We start from the raw sequence: 19248 nt of genomic DNA, 5'->3' as shown, positions 1-19248 counted from the left end.
ACAAAATAGCTGAAGCCACTATCGAACTTTTCTAGACTCGGGTAGAAAGTGTGTAAGCAGCGGCTCCATTACTTTGTAACCCCATATTTTTGTACCATCAAAACCTCATTTGTCAAATTTTGTACTATTTTTGTACTAGTCAAAAATGTTAAAAATAATTTTTGTACCATTCAACTTACCGTCGAAAAACAAAAATCAATTTTGGGGTTACAGGGTAACGTCTCAACCTCATCATCGGTTTCGGTGAGTCATCCACATCAAAATATTGTACTATTTATGTACCATTTTGTACCACTATTTAAGATTTTTGTACCCGTCAGGAACAGCCAGAAAAGAAGGCGGGAAAATTTGTACCTTGCAACCATATACTTTTGTACCGTCTCGAGTTGCTTCGTAGAATATTATGCTATTTTTGTACTAATTTTTAAAATTAAACCTTCTACACACCTACTTTGCAATAAGTGGATATCCGATTAAATACCGTTCTTAAAAATCCCCCCCAAATTTTCAAATTTGTATTTATTACTTAGAGGCAGCAATTCACAGAAAAAATTGGACAAAATTTTGTCGAAAGTGTGAGGCTTTTATCTGCTTAATGTTGAAATAAAATCTTCATAATAAGTACTTTCTAATAAGCCCCTCTTTGATAACTGTACCGTTACTGAAAACCGAAAATAATTTTCAAATTTTGTTTTTTTCACATTGATGTACTAATTATTATGAATACATGAACAATATATTATGATATTTGTGAGGTTTAGAGGTCTTCAAATCATCAATACAATTTAAAGAAATGTACTTTGTATCAAGTCCCTTTCCGGTTTTTGTACCGTCATGGAAAACCCGGGAAATATTTTAAAATTTCTCCTTCCTCGCAAAGAAAGTAGTAGAAAGTACAAATATAGAAGATAAGAAGATTTTATTTAAAGAATACTTAGATACTCACCTCACTCATTCGATAACATCTTGTCCATAGTTTCTTGTGAACTTCGTGTCTTAGCAAAGAAGGAAGAATTATATAATATTTCCCAGGTTTTCGGTGACGGTACAAAAATCAAAAAGAGGAATAGTAGAAAGTACAAATATAGAAGATTTTATTTAAAGAATACTTAGATACTCACCTCACTCAATCGATAACATCCCGTCCATAGTTTCTTGTGAACTTCGTGTCTTAGCAAAGAAGGAAGAATTATATAATATTTCCCGGTTTTCCGTGATGGTACAAAAATCAAAAAGGGGAATAGTAGAAAGTACAAATATAGAAGATTTTATTTAAAGAATACTTAGATACTCACCTCACTCATTCGATAACATCTCGTCCATAGTTTCTTGTGAACTTCGTGTCTTAGCAAAGAAGCAAGAATTATATAATATTTCCCAAGTTTTCCGTGACGGTACAAAAATCAAAAAAGGTCCTAAGTACGTAGAAAGTACAGATTTAGAAGATTCTATAAGAGAATACTTAAATACTAGCCTCACACATTCGATAATGTTTCGTCCATAGTTTCTTGTGAACTTCGTGTCTTAGCGAAGAAGGAAGAATTATATATTTCCCGGTTTTCCGTGACGGTACAAAAATCAAAAAGAGGCTTAGTAGAAAGTACAGATATAGAAGATTCTATTTAGAGAATACTTAGATACTGGCCTCTCACATGCAATAATATTTCGTCCATAGTTTTTTGTGAACTTCGTGTCCTAGCAAAGAAGGAAGAATTGTAAAATATTTCCCGGGTTTTCCGTGACGGTACAAAATTCAAAAATGGGCTTAATTTATAGTACTGATTCATAATATTATATTTAGATAATACTTAGATACCAACCTCACACATTCGATAATATTTCGTCCATACTTTCTTGTGAACTGCGTGTCTTAGCGAAGAAGTAAGAATATAAAAAAATATTTCCCGGGTTTTACGTGAAGGTACAAAAATCAGAAACGGTCTTAATATATAGTACTGATTCAGAAGATTTTATTTAAACTTTAAGCAAATATAAACCTCACAAATTCGATAAAATTTTGTCCAATTTTTTTCCGTGAATTGCTGCCTCTAAGTAATAAATACAAATTTGAAAATTTGGGGGGGATTTTTAAGAACGGTATTTAATCGGATATCCACTTATTGCAAAGTAGGTGTGTAGAAGGTTTAATTTTAAAAATTAGTACAAAAATAGCATAATATTCTACGAAGCAACTCGAGACGGTACAAAAGTATATGTTTGCAAGGTACAAATTTTCCCGCCTTCTTTTCTGGCTGTTCCTGACGGGTACAAAAATCTTAAATAGTGGTACAAAAATCTTAAATAGTGGTACAAAATGGTACATAAATAGTACAATGTACTATGATGAGGTTGAGACGTTACCCTGTAACCCCAAAATTGATTTTTGTTTTTCGACGGTAAGTTGAATGGTACAAAAATTATTTTTAACATTTTTGACTAGTACAAAAATAGTACAAAATTTGACAAATGAGGTTTTGATGGTACAAAAATATGGGGTTACAAAGTAATGGAGCCGCTGCTTACACACTTTCTACCCGAGTCTAGAAAAGTTCGATAGTGGCTTCAGCTATTTTGTGCTGTCTCACAGACTGAATCCATTCGTAATCCATGGATACCGTCGTTGGCGAATAAAAAGGTCCTGCAACGGGTTACACAGGTTCTTTTTTAATGAGAAATGAGTACAATAATGCACAAGGACATGTAAAGGAAGAAACCTGACTTCTTTGATTTTTCTATTTTCTTTAGTTGTTGGTTGTACGTAGAGAGTATTCTTTTTTATTTTCAAGTTTTCATCCCAACGTCATATCCATACAATTCCATCTCCTGCACTATGGCCTCATACGTCCCTTGTTTCTGTTTGTTCCTGTGTATACACTACATAAATTCCACAGACATTTATGTTCATGGTAGAGTTCAACAAACTTTATGGTGTTGGACCGCCTCCTATTTATGGTTATTAAAAAATACATTTAATAAGCGAACTCATAAGAATGTTGCCTCAACTACAGCACAGACTCTACTGTCCTCAGAAAGTGTTACATTGATTGAGTAGACTGCAAATTGCTTTCATTATTTGTTCGGCGAATAAATAGGATAAAGTTTGAGAACTAACGAAAATTTTACGAGAACTATCGAGAACTAACGAAGAACTAACGTCCTGACTAGGTTTCAGGTGGGCAACGAAATTTGGCCGCTAATGCCAACACATTTCGCCTAATCATTTATTCAGTTAATAAATGAGATACATTTGATAAAATGACTAAAGTTTCAACAAAATTGATTCACATTCCCTACATTCTACAAACACGGACCATTTTTTGAGGTAGATTCCGTGTCAAAATTGGGAAACTTCAAATTGCTTCTATTTTCTAATCGGCGAATAAATAGGATAAAGTTTGAGAACTAACGAAAATTTTACGAGAACTATCGAAAACTAACGAAGAACTAACGTCCTGACTAGGTTTGAGGTGGGCAACGAAATTTGGCCGTTCAAGACAACACATTTCGTCTAAGCATTTATTCAGTGAATAAATTGGATAAATTTGATAAAATGACTAAAGTTTCAACAAAATTGACCCATACTCTCTACATTCTACCAATACGGACCATTTTTTTAGAAAAATTCCGTGTCAAAATTGGGAAATTTCAATTTGCTTCCATTTTCTCATCTGCGAATAAATGGGATAAATTTTGAGAACTAACGAAAATTTTAAGAGAACTATCGAAAACTAACGAAGAACTAACGTCCTGACTAGGTTTGAGGTGGGCAACGAAATTTGGCCGTTCAGGCCAACACATTTCGTCTAAGCATTTATTCAGTGAATAAATTGGATAAATTTGATAAAATTACTAAAGTTTCAACAAAATTGACCCATACTCTCTACATTCTACCAATACGGACCATTTTTGAGAAAAATTCCCTGTCAAAATTTGGAAATTTCAAATTGCTTCCATTTTCTAATCGGCGAATAAATTGGATAAATTTTGGGAACTAACGAAAATTTTAAGAGAACTATCGAAAACTAACGAAGAACTAACGTCCTGACTAGGTTTGAGGTGGGCAACGAAATTTGGCCGTTCAGGCCAACACATTTCGTCTAAGCATTTATTCAGTGAATAAATTGGATAAATTTGATAAAATGACTAAAGTTTCAACAAAATTGACCCATACTCTCTACATTCTACCATTACGGACCATTTTTGAGAAAAATTCCCTGTCAAAATTGGGAAATTTCAAATTGCTTCCATTTTCTAATCGGCGAATAAATGGGATAAATTTTGAGAACTAACGAAAATTTTAAGAGAACTGTCGAAAACTAACGAAGAACTAACGTCCTGACTAGGTTTGAGGTGGGCAACGAAATTTGGCCGTTCAGGTCAACACATTTCGTCTAAGCATTTATTCAGTGAATAAATTGGATAAATTTGATAAAATGACTAAAGTTTCAACAAAATTGACCCATATTCTCTACATTCTACCAATACGGACCATTTTTTGAGAAAAATTCCGTGTCAAAATTGGGAAATTTCAATTTGCTTCCATTTTCTCATCGGCGAATAAATTGGATAAATTTTGAGAACTAACGAAAATTTTGAGAGAACTGTCGAAAACTAACGAAGAACTAACGTCCTGACTAGGTTTGAGGTGGGCAACGAAATTTGGCCGTTCAGGACAACACATTTCGTCTAAGCATTTATTCAGTGAATAAATTGGATAAATTTGATAAAATGACTAAAGTTTCAACAAAATTGACTCATACTCTCTACATTCTACCAATACGGACCATTTTTTGATAAAATTTCCGTGTCAAAATTGGAAAACTGCAAATTACCTCAATTTATTGTTCGGCGAATAAATTGGATAAATTTTGAGAACTAACGAAAATTTTATGAGAACTAACGGGAACTAACGAAAATCAATCGATCTGGATGGTTTTCGGTTGGAATTTCAATATGGGTCGAAAAAGTGTGAAGTTGGCCCGACCCATTTATTTCCTTAATAGTTTTTATGTATTTTCGGAACTAACGAAAATTTTATGAGAACTATCGAGAACTAACGAAGAACTAACGTCCTGACTAGTTTTGAAGTGGGCAACGCGAATGGGTCGGGCCAACTTCACAGGGGTTCGCGAAAACCCTAAAGAAAACTACGCGAGATGGATCTGGAACCTCCCGCATAAATATTTGTGCAACGTGTGGCGTTCACCTTGAACGTAAAATGAACGGAATGGAATTCTGGTTGCGCGTTACAGTTCCTATAATGCATGCACGGGAACTCTATGCATCCCAAAATACCTTGCAAGTTATTCTCAAGCGAAGATGCATAACTGAAATAGCTGTTTTTCGAGGTGTATCTCTCTTTGTACCTACACGTTTCTGCACAAACTTTGCAAAACAATTTACCAATTAAGATGCTTATGTGACAGGCATGCTTAAAACCTATCCTTTTTTTTAATCGTCTTTTTGGCACAGATAGGTTAATTGGGAATGGACTTATGTTTTATAATGGGATATGAACCACTGTGCATTGACGTCTCAGGCTCCCCTGATTACAAAGCGAGAGAACTACAGGGGAGGTCCATTCTCTGTTTTATTAAATTTATTATGCATGTTTGTTTCTAACTTTTTGATATTTTTCCTCCAAATAAAACAGTTCTGTTTTGTATTTAAACCAACATTGATAATTTCAGTGTAGTGTTGTTACTACATTTACAAAATGTTGTTACTACATTTACAAAATGTCGTTGGCCTCCCTGATGACGTAGTGGTAACGTAGTCTCTTTGTAATCAGAGGGTCCCGGTTTCGATACCCGGTGGGCATTGTATAGTGATTCAGATCCCACTTTAAACTATAGCTCCAGTCCCGATTAGACTATATGTGCATAAATGGACTTAAAACAACAATTCAAACAAATCCAAACAAAATGTCGTTCTTTTGAGACGGGTTTAATATGTATAAAATGGAATATAAGAGTTAATAAAAAATAATTCTTGAAGCTTTCCTGGCGGCGAATGATGAGAGGTTTTCCTGCTGAAAACATTAAACAATTAAATTCCTACCATTCCTCGTACAAACATGAGCATAGATTTTTATCTAACTTGATACTTTTTATGGACATTTGTTTTAAAATTTTCCTATAAGGCATAATTTTTTAGTTCTTGATTTTTTTTAGAAAAGTGAGTGAGGCATTCTAAAAAATATTTTTGTTAACTCTGACCCTTGGGCAAGTGTTTCAATTAACCAGATAGTTTCCTCTCCGTTCTAGCTTCATACGCTTTCAAGTGAAAAGTTAACGGATTCATATTCGAAAGGCCGCGGGGTCAAATACCATCACCTCTCATCCTAGAAGAAGTTTTCCGTGGTTTTCATCAGTCACACATAGTGTCTGATTCTGATAGCATTGTACTTAATTGTACATCCTTACTTTTCCTTGATCCTCTCTTTCATTCTTTCATCCCTTTCAATTTATCATTCCCGTTGAACTAAATTGCGAATAGGAATAAGTGATAAACCACATTCCCACATCAATCATCAAAATTATCTTGGTAATATGTCAATATGAAGTATACTCTTGAATTAAATACGTATATAGTTTGTCAACCAAATGAAAAATACTGCACTACTTTACAACTTTATTATCTTGTCAAGACGAATACGAAATCTAACGATTAACTCAATAAATCTCATACACCGACCGGCCCGATATTGACGGAATAATTCAGTTGAGCACACTCATCATAGGAAAAAAACAGGCTGATTTTTTTAAGGGGGGAGGGGGAATTTACCTTTCCGGTTCCCCTGGCTAATTCTTAGCACTTGGGAAGTGGGAACCAATATACATGTAGATATAATTCATATAATACCCCGAAGCTTCAAGAGTAGTTACTGGAATTCCAGTCTTCCCCAAACTGGAAGTTCTTCAGGTCTCGCACTGGGAAAAAGTTAATATTTTCTGCAGTACCATCTTGTAGACGAACACGAGGCATGGAGTAGACATAATCAAATGAAATGAAATCTCCAGCAAAGGGAAAAATGTAAAGAAACTTATTTTGATTTGACTTTGACTTATGGAATTTTATTATTCCATACAAGAAGTTAGTTAATGAGATTAAATAATAATAATAATAAAGTATCAATAAGATTTAATGGCATCATACTAATTCATAAAATAATTAATAGCGGTGTTATATAAGTATTATATGCAATATAATTTCTTTATACTGTAGCGCCACCCTAAATTTATTATTTTTTTGTTATTATTATTTTGGCTTTTTGTTTTCTTTTATCACAGTAGTTCATAGGATTTCTTCCTTTTCCCCTCCAACAACGGATCACAGATTCCAAAAGCCCCCCTGCCACCATAAAAAGCAAGAACAGTGCTGCGTGTGAGTGAGAATAGACACGGTAGTGATTCGATATGGTGCACCACCAAAGTGATAAGGTAAGGGATCCCGCTAAACTTAGCTTATGGCCATAAGAGTATGTATTTTGTATGTGATATGCTTGGCTATTTATATATTCTTTATTATCAATAATCAATTTATATATTTATAGCAAATCGAGTTCTTTGCTTACATATTGCTCCCCACAATACTAGTAATTAGACTGGCAATAATTTCACGTATTATAATGTAATGGAAGTAGCTTTGACGTCTTATTACTTAATATCGGATATTCCCGATAGGTAGAGTTGGGATGTATCGTAACGCAACCAACACATTATTTTTTCGGTAATTGCATTATTACATCAGAAACTGTAATACGTCACTTTTGAAAAGTAACAAGAGTTACTTTCTTGCATTACATCGTTATATCCATAACCGGCCAATTTATTCGCAAAGATACGTTTCTTGAGATGGGATTTTTATCAGAAACCACTAAAATCATGATTAACAAATACAGCCCTATAAATAAAGTTCTATATTAAATGAGGCAGGATGGAAGTGTAAAAAAAATCAATCGTGAAATTATAACAGGAAATACTGGAAGAAATCAGAATGCTTCCGTGTCCTCAACTGTTCTGGGCTTTGGGATATTCCACTGTGTAATGTGTATCCCTTGGATTTGCGCCTTCCACCACATGTCGATGGAATTTACAGAAATAGGTTACGTAAGCGTGATGAATGGCGACTTTCAGATTAAACAAAGCCAACACAGCTGCTTACTTCAGTGTTCCGCTTCTTGCTTCTTTCATGGAAAATTTTCGCTTTGGTTTTACGTAAGGCAGAAAAATATTGCAGCACACACTGCGAATCAAATGTCTTCTCAAGAAAGGCATCAGCTCTCAATGGAAACTCAACAAGTCATAGATCGAGACTGCACTCCCCTCCCCCCATGACAAAAATTTAGTCGGAAACTATTAAGATATATATATTAAAACAACAGTTAGATATGATTTTAAGCACGAAAACTCTCTCTCTCTCTCTTGGTCTTCCTTTCTTGATACAGTTCTCGTTTCGGTATCCTCTCGAGTAGGCAATCATCTGGAATTACATTTGTTTTAAATTAAGGATGGCAGTAGACTCGGAATGTTTTTCTTAATATGTTTGTGCAATGATTCAATGTGAATTGACTATCACCTTAGTCATGCTGCACTGGAACATGTTGTACAGTAGCATACAAAGAAAGATAAGAGCAGGAAAATAGTCATTTACTTCTCTCATTTTCCATTCTACATTTTTATAAAGAGATGTAAATGTACTGGTGCTGATTCAGAGGTTGCTTTGGGATTAAATATCTAGTTGTGTAAAAAAAATGAACGAACATATAATTTGTGAACACACATATATGGACGCGACTGTACGTTGACAATGAGTTGTGAAATACAAATACATATCTAACATTTACCCAAGAGCATAAAAAAACTATGTTTTGTCTCTAAACAAATACTAATGGCCCATAAACAAAGATTAAAAAGCTGTTACGTATCGCATACACTTCAAAGTCCAATGCATATCTTTGTCCGGGTTTTTGTGTAGGCAAGCTAAGACTACCTATGCTCCTAACTGTTAGTAGAAGACCCTGAGCTACAAGAATCTAGGTTGCGTGTGTGAAACAACGGACAAGTTCCAAACGTTGATCCACGTTACGCACTTGAACATACGAAGAAACACAAACTCCAAAAAGCCATGACAATAAAGGTCACTTTCCAAGATAAGTTACCTCGAACTGTGCCAAGTCTTTTGTCGTAGAAAAATAGATAGCCGAGCCTACAAAAGTGTTTGGTTGCGTTCGACCTTAACTCGTGTGTTGAGCTTTTAAAAATACACGAATGATTTACGACTGGTCTGGATTTGTAGAAGAATATCTGCAGACTGTGTTCGTAATCGTTTCTGAGTTTTGTGTTCTTACTGCTATGGTATTAATAGGTTTAGAAATGGAGAAAGGTTGATGCAAATCATGTTCTTTTAGATGATATTAGGTCAAAGCATAGCAGCAGCTGGGGCAGCAGACTTTTTATTCCGACTGTATCGACCTTGTAAAAACACAGCGAAACAGCTGCAGTGTTGGAATTAAACAAATATCAAGTTAGGGGATGGGGGAGGGGAGAAGTGAGTTTCAGAAATGTATTTTCTCTTATTTCAAATATTTATTTCAGTGTTATGATTTACGTAAAAAAGTGAACTAAAAATTTTGATGTAACGAAAACATTAAATTTACTATTTAAGGTATATTTTTAAAAACAGTTCACTTGAATTTCTTAGTTTTCCTTTTCCTCACAAAGCTTTGATGCTATTGGTGCACACAATTATGACTATCCCACATATTTAACCCAATGTCTTAGCGGTAACGTAGTCGCTTCTAATGAAAGTGTCCCAGGTTCGATACCCGATGGAAGCACATAGTGGTTTGGATTCCACTTTAAACTGTAGGTCCAGTCCCGATTAGCCTTTCTGTGCATGAAGTAGACTTAAAAACTAGAAAAAAGTCAAAACTCACAGATTTAATATTAAGTTCTAATACTAATAGTATACTGAAAAAAAAATTATGAACATCAAAACGTTACTATGATTGTACTATATTTTCAGAGGAAAGGAAATTTTCTTTCTCTGATTGAGAGTGAATTTAGATATGTACAGCTAGGGAAAGAAAATCCAATTTGAGGTAGGGGGGGATTTTCTGGTCCCCCTTCAATTCGAACACTGTACAACTGTAATCTCTTCAACTTCTGATGAAAGTAGTTCGGTATGAATTCGGAGAGAATTAAAATGAGAAAGGACAATATAGTGCATTTGTATCCGAACAACTTTTTTAAACTATAAGTATTGTAGTCATAATTATAAATATATATTTTTTTTTACTTGCACCTCCCTCCATTAGAGAGGCCATATAGGAAGAGATTCCTATATACGTATAATGTGGACACTTAAGAGGCCATATCATGGGCAGCGGAAAAACAGACCTTCATTCAGAACACTTTTACTCGAAAACTATTTGAGACATTTGAATGAGCTTTGTGGTGAATTGATTAGAAAAGATGAATCTTAACAGTGAATATTGAAATTTTTTTATCACTTCCATATTTTAAAATATATTAGCTGTCAAATATCTCACTTTTTGGATCGGCGTATAGAGCCCGATTCTAAGTTACTGTAAAAATTTAACCTTGCAAGGCTTTCTTGCATCCTTCCTGAGTAAACTGATTTTTTTATTTTTTCAAATTGAGAGGCCCATTGTGACAATACGCCATTTGCAAACATTGATATGCATTTTCAAACAGCTTTGAGAATGGCTTTATTCGAGCCATAGCGGGGCTGGCCATCGGCTGGCGGGGTTATGTTCAAGTCCTACAAGTTCAGCCGTCTGCCGATAGATGACTCTGACCAGGTTTTACAATAGTGGGCGTGGCTTCGCTTACTTCTTCTTCTACCCTTGGTATTGTCTTTTCCCTTGGGGGCGGCTTTTGACCGTGCTCCGACCATTTCGGAAAATCCAAACTTGATTTCCTTCACCCGGCTGTTTTTTCATTGTGTTCCATTTGTCTTATTTCTATTTTCCAAAAGGATAAATACTTTAAAACAGAGACTGTCCCAATTGAATCTTACATACATTATAGCAAAATTAAAGTTAGTTTTAAGTCAATTACATGCTTAAATAGGGTAATCGGGACTGGGGCTACAGGATAAAGTGGGATCCAGACCACTGTGTAGTTCTACCGGGGATCGAACGTGAGACCCATTGAATACAAGTCGAGATAATTACTACTAATTTCATCGAGGAAACTCAAGGACTTATTTGGGGAGGGGTCCGGACCCCTCCCCAAGAAAGACTTTCCAAGTGCAAAAAATAAATAATGAAAATATATTTGTGTAGCATTCATTTATTACATAATCGATGGTTATAATTTCCTTTGAACTTTGATACGCTTTGTTTATTTTGGCCATATATAATAGTTTATTTGCTTTCTGTTAATTTCACAGACATCTGTTCGATATATTTGTTAGTTTCAATACTGTTGTTTGTGTTGATTTAAATTTGTAATTTTTGCTGTATATTTGTTACACGCAATATCGGAAGCGGAAGTCGTTCCGGTTTATAAACATTTGTAGAACTGTCCAATCTTTTATTGATTCGGTTGCGAGGACAACAGTGCGTGAAAAAGGAAAAAGTGAGTTGAGTTGCGTGAGATGACGTTTATTTAGTGAAAAACACTGTTTTATAGGAAAAGCCTCAACTTAATTCAAATGTGATTGCGTTTGTGAATATTATTGTTATTTTGCAGTGATTGTTTAAAGGCAAAATGTGTTATTAAATTTGTAAAATAGCAAGAAGCTATTTTTTTGTTCAAACCGTTTCGTCCTGAGAATGCTCATTGTAGCATAACATTAAGGAGAGTCTCATAACTCCGCCGCACAAGGAGATTGGGTAGCTACCGTGACGTAGTGATCCGTGATCCAATGGCGAACACAAGAAAGGAACGTCACAGGTAAATTTGGCGCTCAACGTGAAGGCATCGATGATGTAAAAGGATAAATTGTAACGGTAATATCGTGTGAAAAAAACGTGTGTTTTGTGCCGTGTGAAGTCATGAGGAAATTGTCGAGCGTTACAAAGTCTGATAACACATAGATGTAAGTCATGTGATCGATTTTGCGGAGATATCAAGGTATGAGCAGGATAATTTTGCGAAGCCAGAGCAAGAAGAAAATGGATAAATTGAGTTGTTGTGATGATAAAGATAAGCCTTTGGACGAAATATTTCAGTGCAGGAAATGCGAGGCGTATTTCCATTTAGGGTGTGCAAATTTGCCAATATCCAGAGAATTTATTCCTGATGATGACTTAGTTTGTAAAAATTGCAAATCGCATAGTGCTACTTTAAATATGGAGGTACTTTGTGGATGGTTAAAGAGAATTGAAGAAGGAAGGAAAGAAGATCAGAATGAAATGATAAAGAGGTTTGAGAAAATGGAAGAAGGAAGGCTAGAAGATAAGAATGAATTAAGGAAGATCATTGAAGAAGGAAGGAAAGAAGATCAGAATGAAATGATAAAGAGGTTTGAGAAAATGGAAGAAGGAAGGCTAGAAGATAAGAATGAATTGAGGAAGATGATTGAAGAAGGACGGAAAGAGGATAAGAAGGAGTTGATGAAGATTATTGAAGACGGAAGAAACGAAACTAAGGTAGCTTTCAGAAACTTGGAGGAGGTATTTTGGAATGATAAGGAGGAAATGATGACGAGAATGAAAGCAGACCGAGAAGAATTGATGAAGAAGATTGAGGATGAGCGGAAAGAAGATAAAAATGAAATGATGAGAGTAATAGAAGACAGAAGACAAGAAAACAAAGAAGAATTGGAAGTTGTGCGATGTGATTTGTTAAAACAGATTGATGAAGGGAGAGATGCACTAAATAACATAGAAGAAGTCAGGGAAGTAGACAGACGAAAAGTAATGAATGAATTGGACACCGTAAAAGCAAGGATAGAATCCGTCGTGGATCAGCAAAGTACTTCAAGGAATTTGTATATGCAGGACAGTGAGAAGATGAATAAAGAAATTAACCAGAAGTTCTATTTTATGGAGGAATTCCTTTTAGGGAAATTGGAGAGATTACATTTAGAATCTGTCCAAGGAAATCCAGGAATGACTGCTGGAAATACTGACAGATCTGTGGAAAATGTTCGATGGGTGAGAGATGATAATGATCCTTTGATTTCCGGTATATCTTCAACAGAATCTGTATCTTCTGCTGAATTGTTGACTAAAATGAACCGTAAGAGGAGGAGACGTATCCAAAGTACAAAAGGGATACCCAGAGAAGATATTGATAAATCTCCTGATGTCTCTCATAGTCCATCTCACACTGGACATTTTTTTAGAATGTCGGATATTAACTCTCTGAGCAAATTTACCGGAGAAATAAATTCCATATCAGCGGAGCGTTATTTGGAAGAACTGAAAACGTTCATGGACATAATGAAAATGCCTATGCACTATAGATTAAAGGTGCTTCCTTCTGTAATGAAAGGGAAAGCTAAAGCCTGGTTTATTGCCAACGAGAGAAGGTGGAAGTCTTTTGAACAGTTTTGTGCCGCGTTTAAAAAACAGTATGCCTCTGCAGAAGCGAAGCAGAGAGAGATCCAGATTTTAAGAAACAGAAGATATTCCAAATCCTCAGGTCTTTCTATGGAGGATTATTGTTGGGACGTCTACGGGTCATACTGTAACTTGGTCGAACGTGTGGACCAAACAGAAGTGTTAAGTTTAATTATTCATCAGCTCCCACACAGAATACGGCAGCTAGTATTAACAAGAGATCCTCGAAACATTGACCAGTTGACCAACTTCTTGGGGAAGTACGAAGCCTCAGAACAGATAGATGGGTGGAGAGGCGACGGTAATAAAGCAGAAGAAAGGAGACCTAACCAACCTCGAGTTCGCAGAGTACAGATGACAACTTCTACTAATAATCCTGGAGGATCCCGCAGCGCAGAGAGCGGAAATGGGAAGGAACCAATCACCAGAGAAGGACAGCGATTCCCGGGTGGTAGGTGGAAGAATAGAAACTGGACAAGTAACAGACTTTATAGAAGGACTACGCCGTACACAAATAGTTGGAGAAGAGATCAAAGAGCTCCAGAACGAAAAGAGTGTGCAATACAGACGGAAGAGCTACCTTCCAGTAATCTTAGAGTTACAGCGTCGCCATGGGAAATTAACTGCAATGAAGTTCTGGGTTTAGCCCAGCGCCCGTTGTAAGCGGTACTCTTACGCTTGCAATGAAGGGCATGCAAGTAAAAGAAAGCGACGAAAGTGAAGACCCATTCCTAACAGAAGATCCGTTAGAAGTATTGTACTTGAATATCGAAGCCACTCCTCTAAATTATTTAAAAATTAGAAAGACGATAATGGAAGAAGATAGGGATAATGTGAAGAAACCTGAAATTTCAGTCGAGGTATTAGGATTCCAAATAAAATGCACTCTGGACACGGGTAGCGAATGTACCCTTATGAATTATAATATTTGGCTTCAAGTACGAGAGCGATTACCAGGTCTTAAATTGCAGAAGTGTCCAGGCGTAATATTAAAAGATTTTGCTGGAAAAGAAAGATCACGGATAGCTGGTTGCAGGCGAATAAATTTTGAAATTGGCGGTTTTATATTTGAAGATTTGGTATATGTGGTCAAGTGCTTAGAAGCTGACTTATTATTTGGTTATCCTTTCCTTCGAAGATACAAAGCCACTCTGGATGCAGGCGCAGAAAAATTGTATCTGATCAATGACGGACACACAGTAGAGCAACATTTACTTCCTAACGCTGGAGATTCAGAGAAGGGCGAGTCGCGGGAGAAGACAGCCTTAATACAGTGTACGAAAGCGGAGGAAGAAGCTAACGCTGATGAGTGGACTGCAACAGAATCAGACATAAGAGATAAAGCCTTTGCTTCAGATGTTTTGAGAGTTGAGGAAAAGGAGCAGCTATTTAATTTATTGTTGAAATATAGAAGAATATTCGCCGACAAGCCAGGATTATCTAGAAATTCTATCTGTGAAATAAATCTAACCAGTGAAGAACCTGTTTACTCCAATCATTATCCTGTTCCGTTGTCCAAGAGGAAAAAGTTGGAAGGAGATTCATTGAAGTGGCAAGAGAAGAAAGAAATGTTTGATCTATGGAGAAAAAGAAGGAAGAAGATTACAGATCAGAAAACAAAAAGAAACCGCTTGTAAAACACTTTATCAAATAAGCATGCACGTGAAGATGTGAAGTACGTGTTATCAAATGTATATGAAAATCTATCTTTTGGTTGCATTATGAAGGTTGAATAGTATATTCCATCATAGAAAGTAATCGTCGAGAGTCCTGCACATTCTTTGAAGAAAATGGATAAAGAAGAGTTTATAAAGTCATCTAATTATTCAGATGATGCTTGGCTTGTGTACATGATTTGGATACAACTTGAATTTCATTTCCTGTAATGATTATTATTAAATCGAAAGAGGGCTGACGTTAGGTATAATTCCCAGAACAATTAGAAGTTCACAATGTTGATAATTTAGTTCCAGGAGACCAATCTGAGAATGAATGGCGAAGTCGAAGGGAAAGGACAGCCATAGTCGAAAATGATAAAGGTCCAATAGGGAACAAATGTATAATTTTATGTGAGACTTCAATGTCAATAATTAAGTTTAAGCCCAGAACAATTTCAGAAGTTAAACGTTTGGAAATACAAATGTTTAGGAAATGTATAGTTGGATGAAGAAAAAGCTGTTAATGTTAAGAAGCTCTTAGAAGATGTGGAAAGGATGGTGAAAGAAAGAAAAAAAGTTCTACACAAAGCAAGAGAACAGATAGTTTGAAGATTTGTTTTTATGATTAAAAAATGTAGGATCATATGAATTTTCTTAGAGCGAGTTTGCATGAAGAGTGAAGAGTTCTGAAGTAAGCTCGAAGAAGTTTATTCTATAAAGAAAATTTCCTTCATGTACATTGCGTCAATTTTCTTTGTTTGTATGGGAGGAGAACTTGATACGCTTTGTTTATTTTGGCCATATATAATAGTTTATTTGCTTTCTGTTAATTTCACAGACATCTGTTCGATATATTTGTTAGTTTCAATACTGTTGTTTGTGTTGATTTAAATTTGTAATTTTTGCTGTATATTTGTTACACGCAATATCGGAAGCGGAAGTCATTTCCGGTTTATAAACATTTGTAGAACTGTCCAATCTTTTATTGATTCGGTTGCGAGGACAACAGTGCGTGAAAAAGGAAAAAGTGAGTTGAGTTGCGTGAGATGACGTTTATTTAGTGAAAAACACTGTTTTATAGGAAAAGCCTCAACTTAATTCAAATGTGATTGCGTTTGTGAATATTATTGTTATTTTGCAGTGATTGTTTAAAGGCAAAATGTGTTATTAAATTTGTAAAATAGCAAGAAGCTATTTTTTTGTTCAAACCGTTTCGTCCTGAGAATGCTCATTGTAGCATAACATTAAGGAGAGTCTCATAACTCCGCCGCACAAGGAGATTGGGTAGCTACCGTGACGTAGTGATCCGTGATCCAGTGGCGAACACAAGAAAGGAACGTCACAACTTATTGATTGATTTGTAGTTTCTAAGTCCACTTTTTGCACAGAAAGGCTAATCGGGACTGGACTTACAGTTTAAAGTGAGATTCGAACCACTACTTGCATCCACCGGGTATCCAACCCGGGATCCCTTGATTACAAGGCAACGACGATACCGCTGCGCCATCGAGGAGGCCCACTCTTTGAACTTATTGGAAGAAAGTTTGGAATTAGGGGGCTTAGAAGGACAGTACCAATTACCAAAGATTTATGATTGCACGCTACTATTTACAACAATATACATAAAATATTAATCAGGAACTTTACTTTTCGCTAACCGGATCTAACATTCTCTTTTATTCAATAAATATTCAATTCTTCATCAATTTGAAATGAATTTCTTTGTCAGGGCACTTGTTTTTTATGCAAATTATGCCAATCTTAACTACAGGTAAGTTAGATAATGAATACGTGCTGTTATCCGATCTTTTTACCTATTTATGTGGTAATAATATAATTTTAACTTAAACATCATATTATTATTATTATTCCTGACACAATTGGTTCGGTGTATTTCTAGATACGTGCCTTGGGAGGCCCTACAGAAATTACAGCGAAAGGAAGTGAGACAGTCGGGTACTCTTTCAAACTCTAAATCTTGTTCTTGTCCCAAGTTATGTAAAAGCTCTCTCGTTTTCGTCTCGATCTCTGAATACATTTTCAATTATAGTCACATTAACTTCAACGCATTTTAAAAATACAATTTGTGTCTATACAAAGAACACGCTTGGGCAATACATTCACATTTAAAGAACACCGATCTATTTCATAAAGAGGTAAGACAACTATGCTGAAGGTAGATATTTAAATTTTAAAAATAATTCACTGCACATTCAATTATACTATATGTAATGTTATGTTATAATAATGGAACCCACATCTTGCAATTTTTTTTAATTCTAGTTTCATTGATATTTTACTTTGGATATTATGTGAATACATTAATCGTGATGGAGAGAGAAAACACACCGGAACGACAAGTGACCGGCGACACGTGTCGCTTGAGAATTGCACCAATCGAGTGTAGGCATGTGCTGCCTGTCATGCCGCTACGGTGAGAAACGTTGCTGCTGATTGGCTCGTTCCCAAGCGACATGTGGTGCGTGTCGCTTCGGTGTGAGTTCTCCCTAAGAGGGCGAGTGACAATGAATTCAATTACATCTTCATAGCTTGTTCATGACTGAAAGAAGCTACTCGTGTCACATGTCGCTCGGATTGGGACTTTCTCTCAATATCGTGTATCATGTCGACTCGGTTTGTTGTTCGTGCATGTTTTGCTTTAAACTGAATAGGCTCTTGTTGCTTGATGTGAATGTCCCGTGTCGCTTGGGAACGAGCCAGTCAACAGCAACGTTTCTCAATGTAGCTGCAGACCGAAGTGACAAGCGACACATACCTCTAGAGAACAATCCAATCAACAGCAACGTTTCACACAGCTGTAGAATAACATGTCATACAAGCCTGCGTTCAATTGGTGAAATCCTCAAGCGACACGGATATTTCATGCCGTCTAAAGCAAAATATTCACTGTGCATGAGCGAACAACAGGCCAGGGCGACACGATGCACCGTATGAAAAAGAACTGAGTCCGAGGGACACACAAGCAACAGACAACACAAGCTGAATGGTTGATTGCGTTTATTACTGAGAGCCAGTTACCAAGAGACACGTGTTGCTTCGATATGAAGTATCCCTAAAAGTAAGCAGCTTTTGAAGCACAGTATGAATAGTTAGTAGACAAATAGCAGTGACAAAACATATGTAATGATATATATATATATATATATATATATATATATATATATATAGAGAGAGAGAGAGAGAGAGAGAGAGAGAGAGAGATAGAAAAAAAATTGCCTACAAATCCGCACCCTAATCAAAATTTATTAAACATATCAAAACATATTTTTTTCATTCATCAATTTTTTACGCTTACAATAACCTCTAATTATTACTAAATCAATTTTTGTATTTTCCATCTAATATCTTATTCTATTTAGCTCTTGCCAGTAGGCACTTTATCTTCATATGTACATTTTTTTTGGCCTCCATCTCATCAGACTTAGGCTATCATTCATTAATTTCCTCAATTATCTCATCCAACTCGTTTGCATTTCCACCCTTCTACATATGAGTTGTAGCTTACCTGGCGACGTCAATTGAACAGGGGAGGTCAAATCAGCGTTAGCTTCCATCGTATACATTGCTCTCATCTTCAGGGATGAGATGTTGTTGCTATGTATGTGCTCGAAACGTTGGAAGATAACGCCGATATAATCTGGCTGGTACAACTGTTCGAATCCTTCTACATGCTAAATTGAAACAACAATCTTTCGTAATCATTAAACAGGATGGAATAAATAGCGGGGAGGCTTTTGTAATATTAGTAATTTAAATTACATCCCCATTAAAAACTGAGCATCCTCGATGGCGAAGTGGTAGCGTCGTCGCCTTGTAATCAAAGGATCCCGGGTTCCATGCCTGGCCCAGTCCCGATTAGCCTTACTGTGCATAAAGTGGACTTAAAACATCAAATCAATAAATCATTAAGAATTATTTTTAAAATTTTATAATGAATTTCGGGTGAAAGATTCAATATACTAACCTTCATTATTAATTCAATGCCTAGAGAATTATAAAAAATTGGGGGGAGGTTGTATTTATATACAC

Source organism: Lepisma saccharinum, chromosome 4 (assembly GCF_977018435.1).
Source record: "Lepisma saccharinum chromosome 4, izLepSacc3.1, whole genome shotgun sequence".
NCBI lineage: Eukaryota > Metazoa > Arthropoda > Insecta > Zygentoma > Lepismatidae > Lepisma > Lepisma saccharinum.
Note: the sequence above shows the minus strand (reverse complement) of the source record.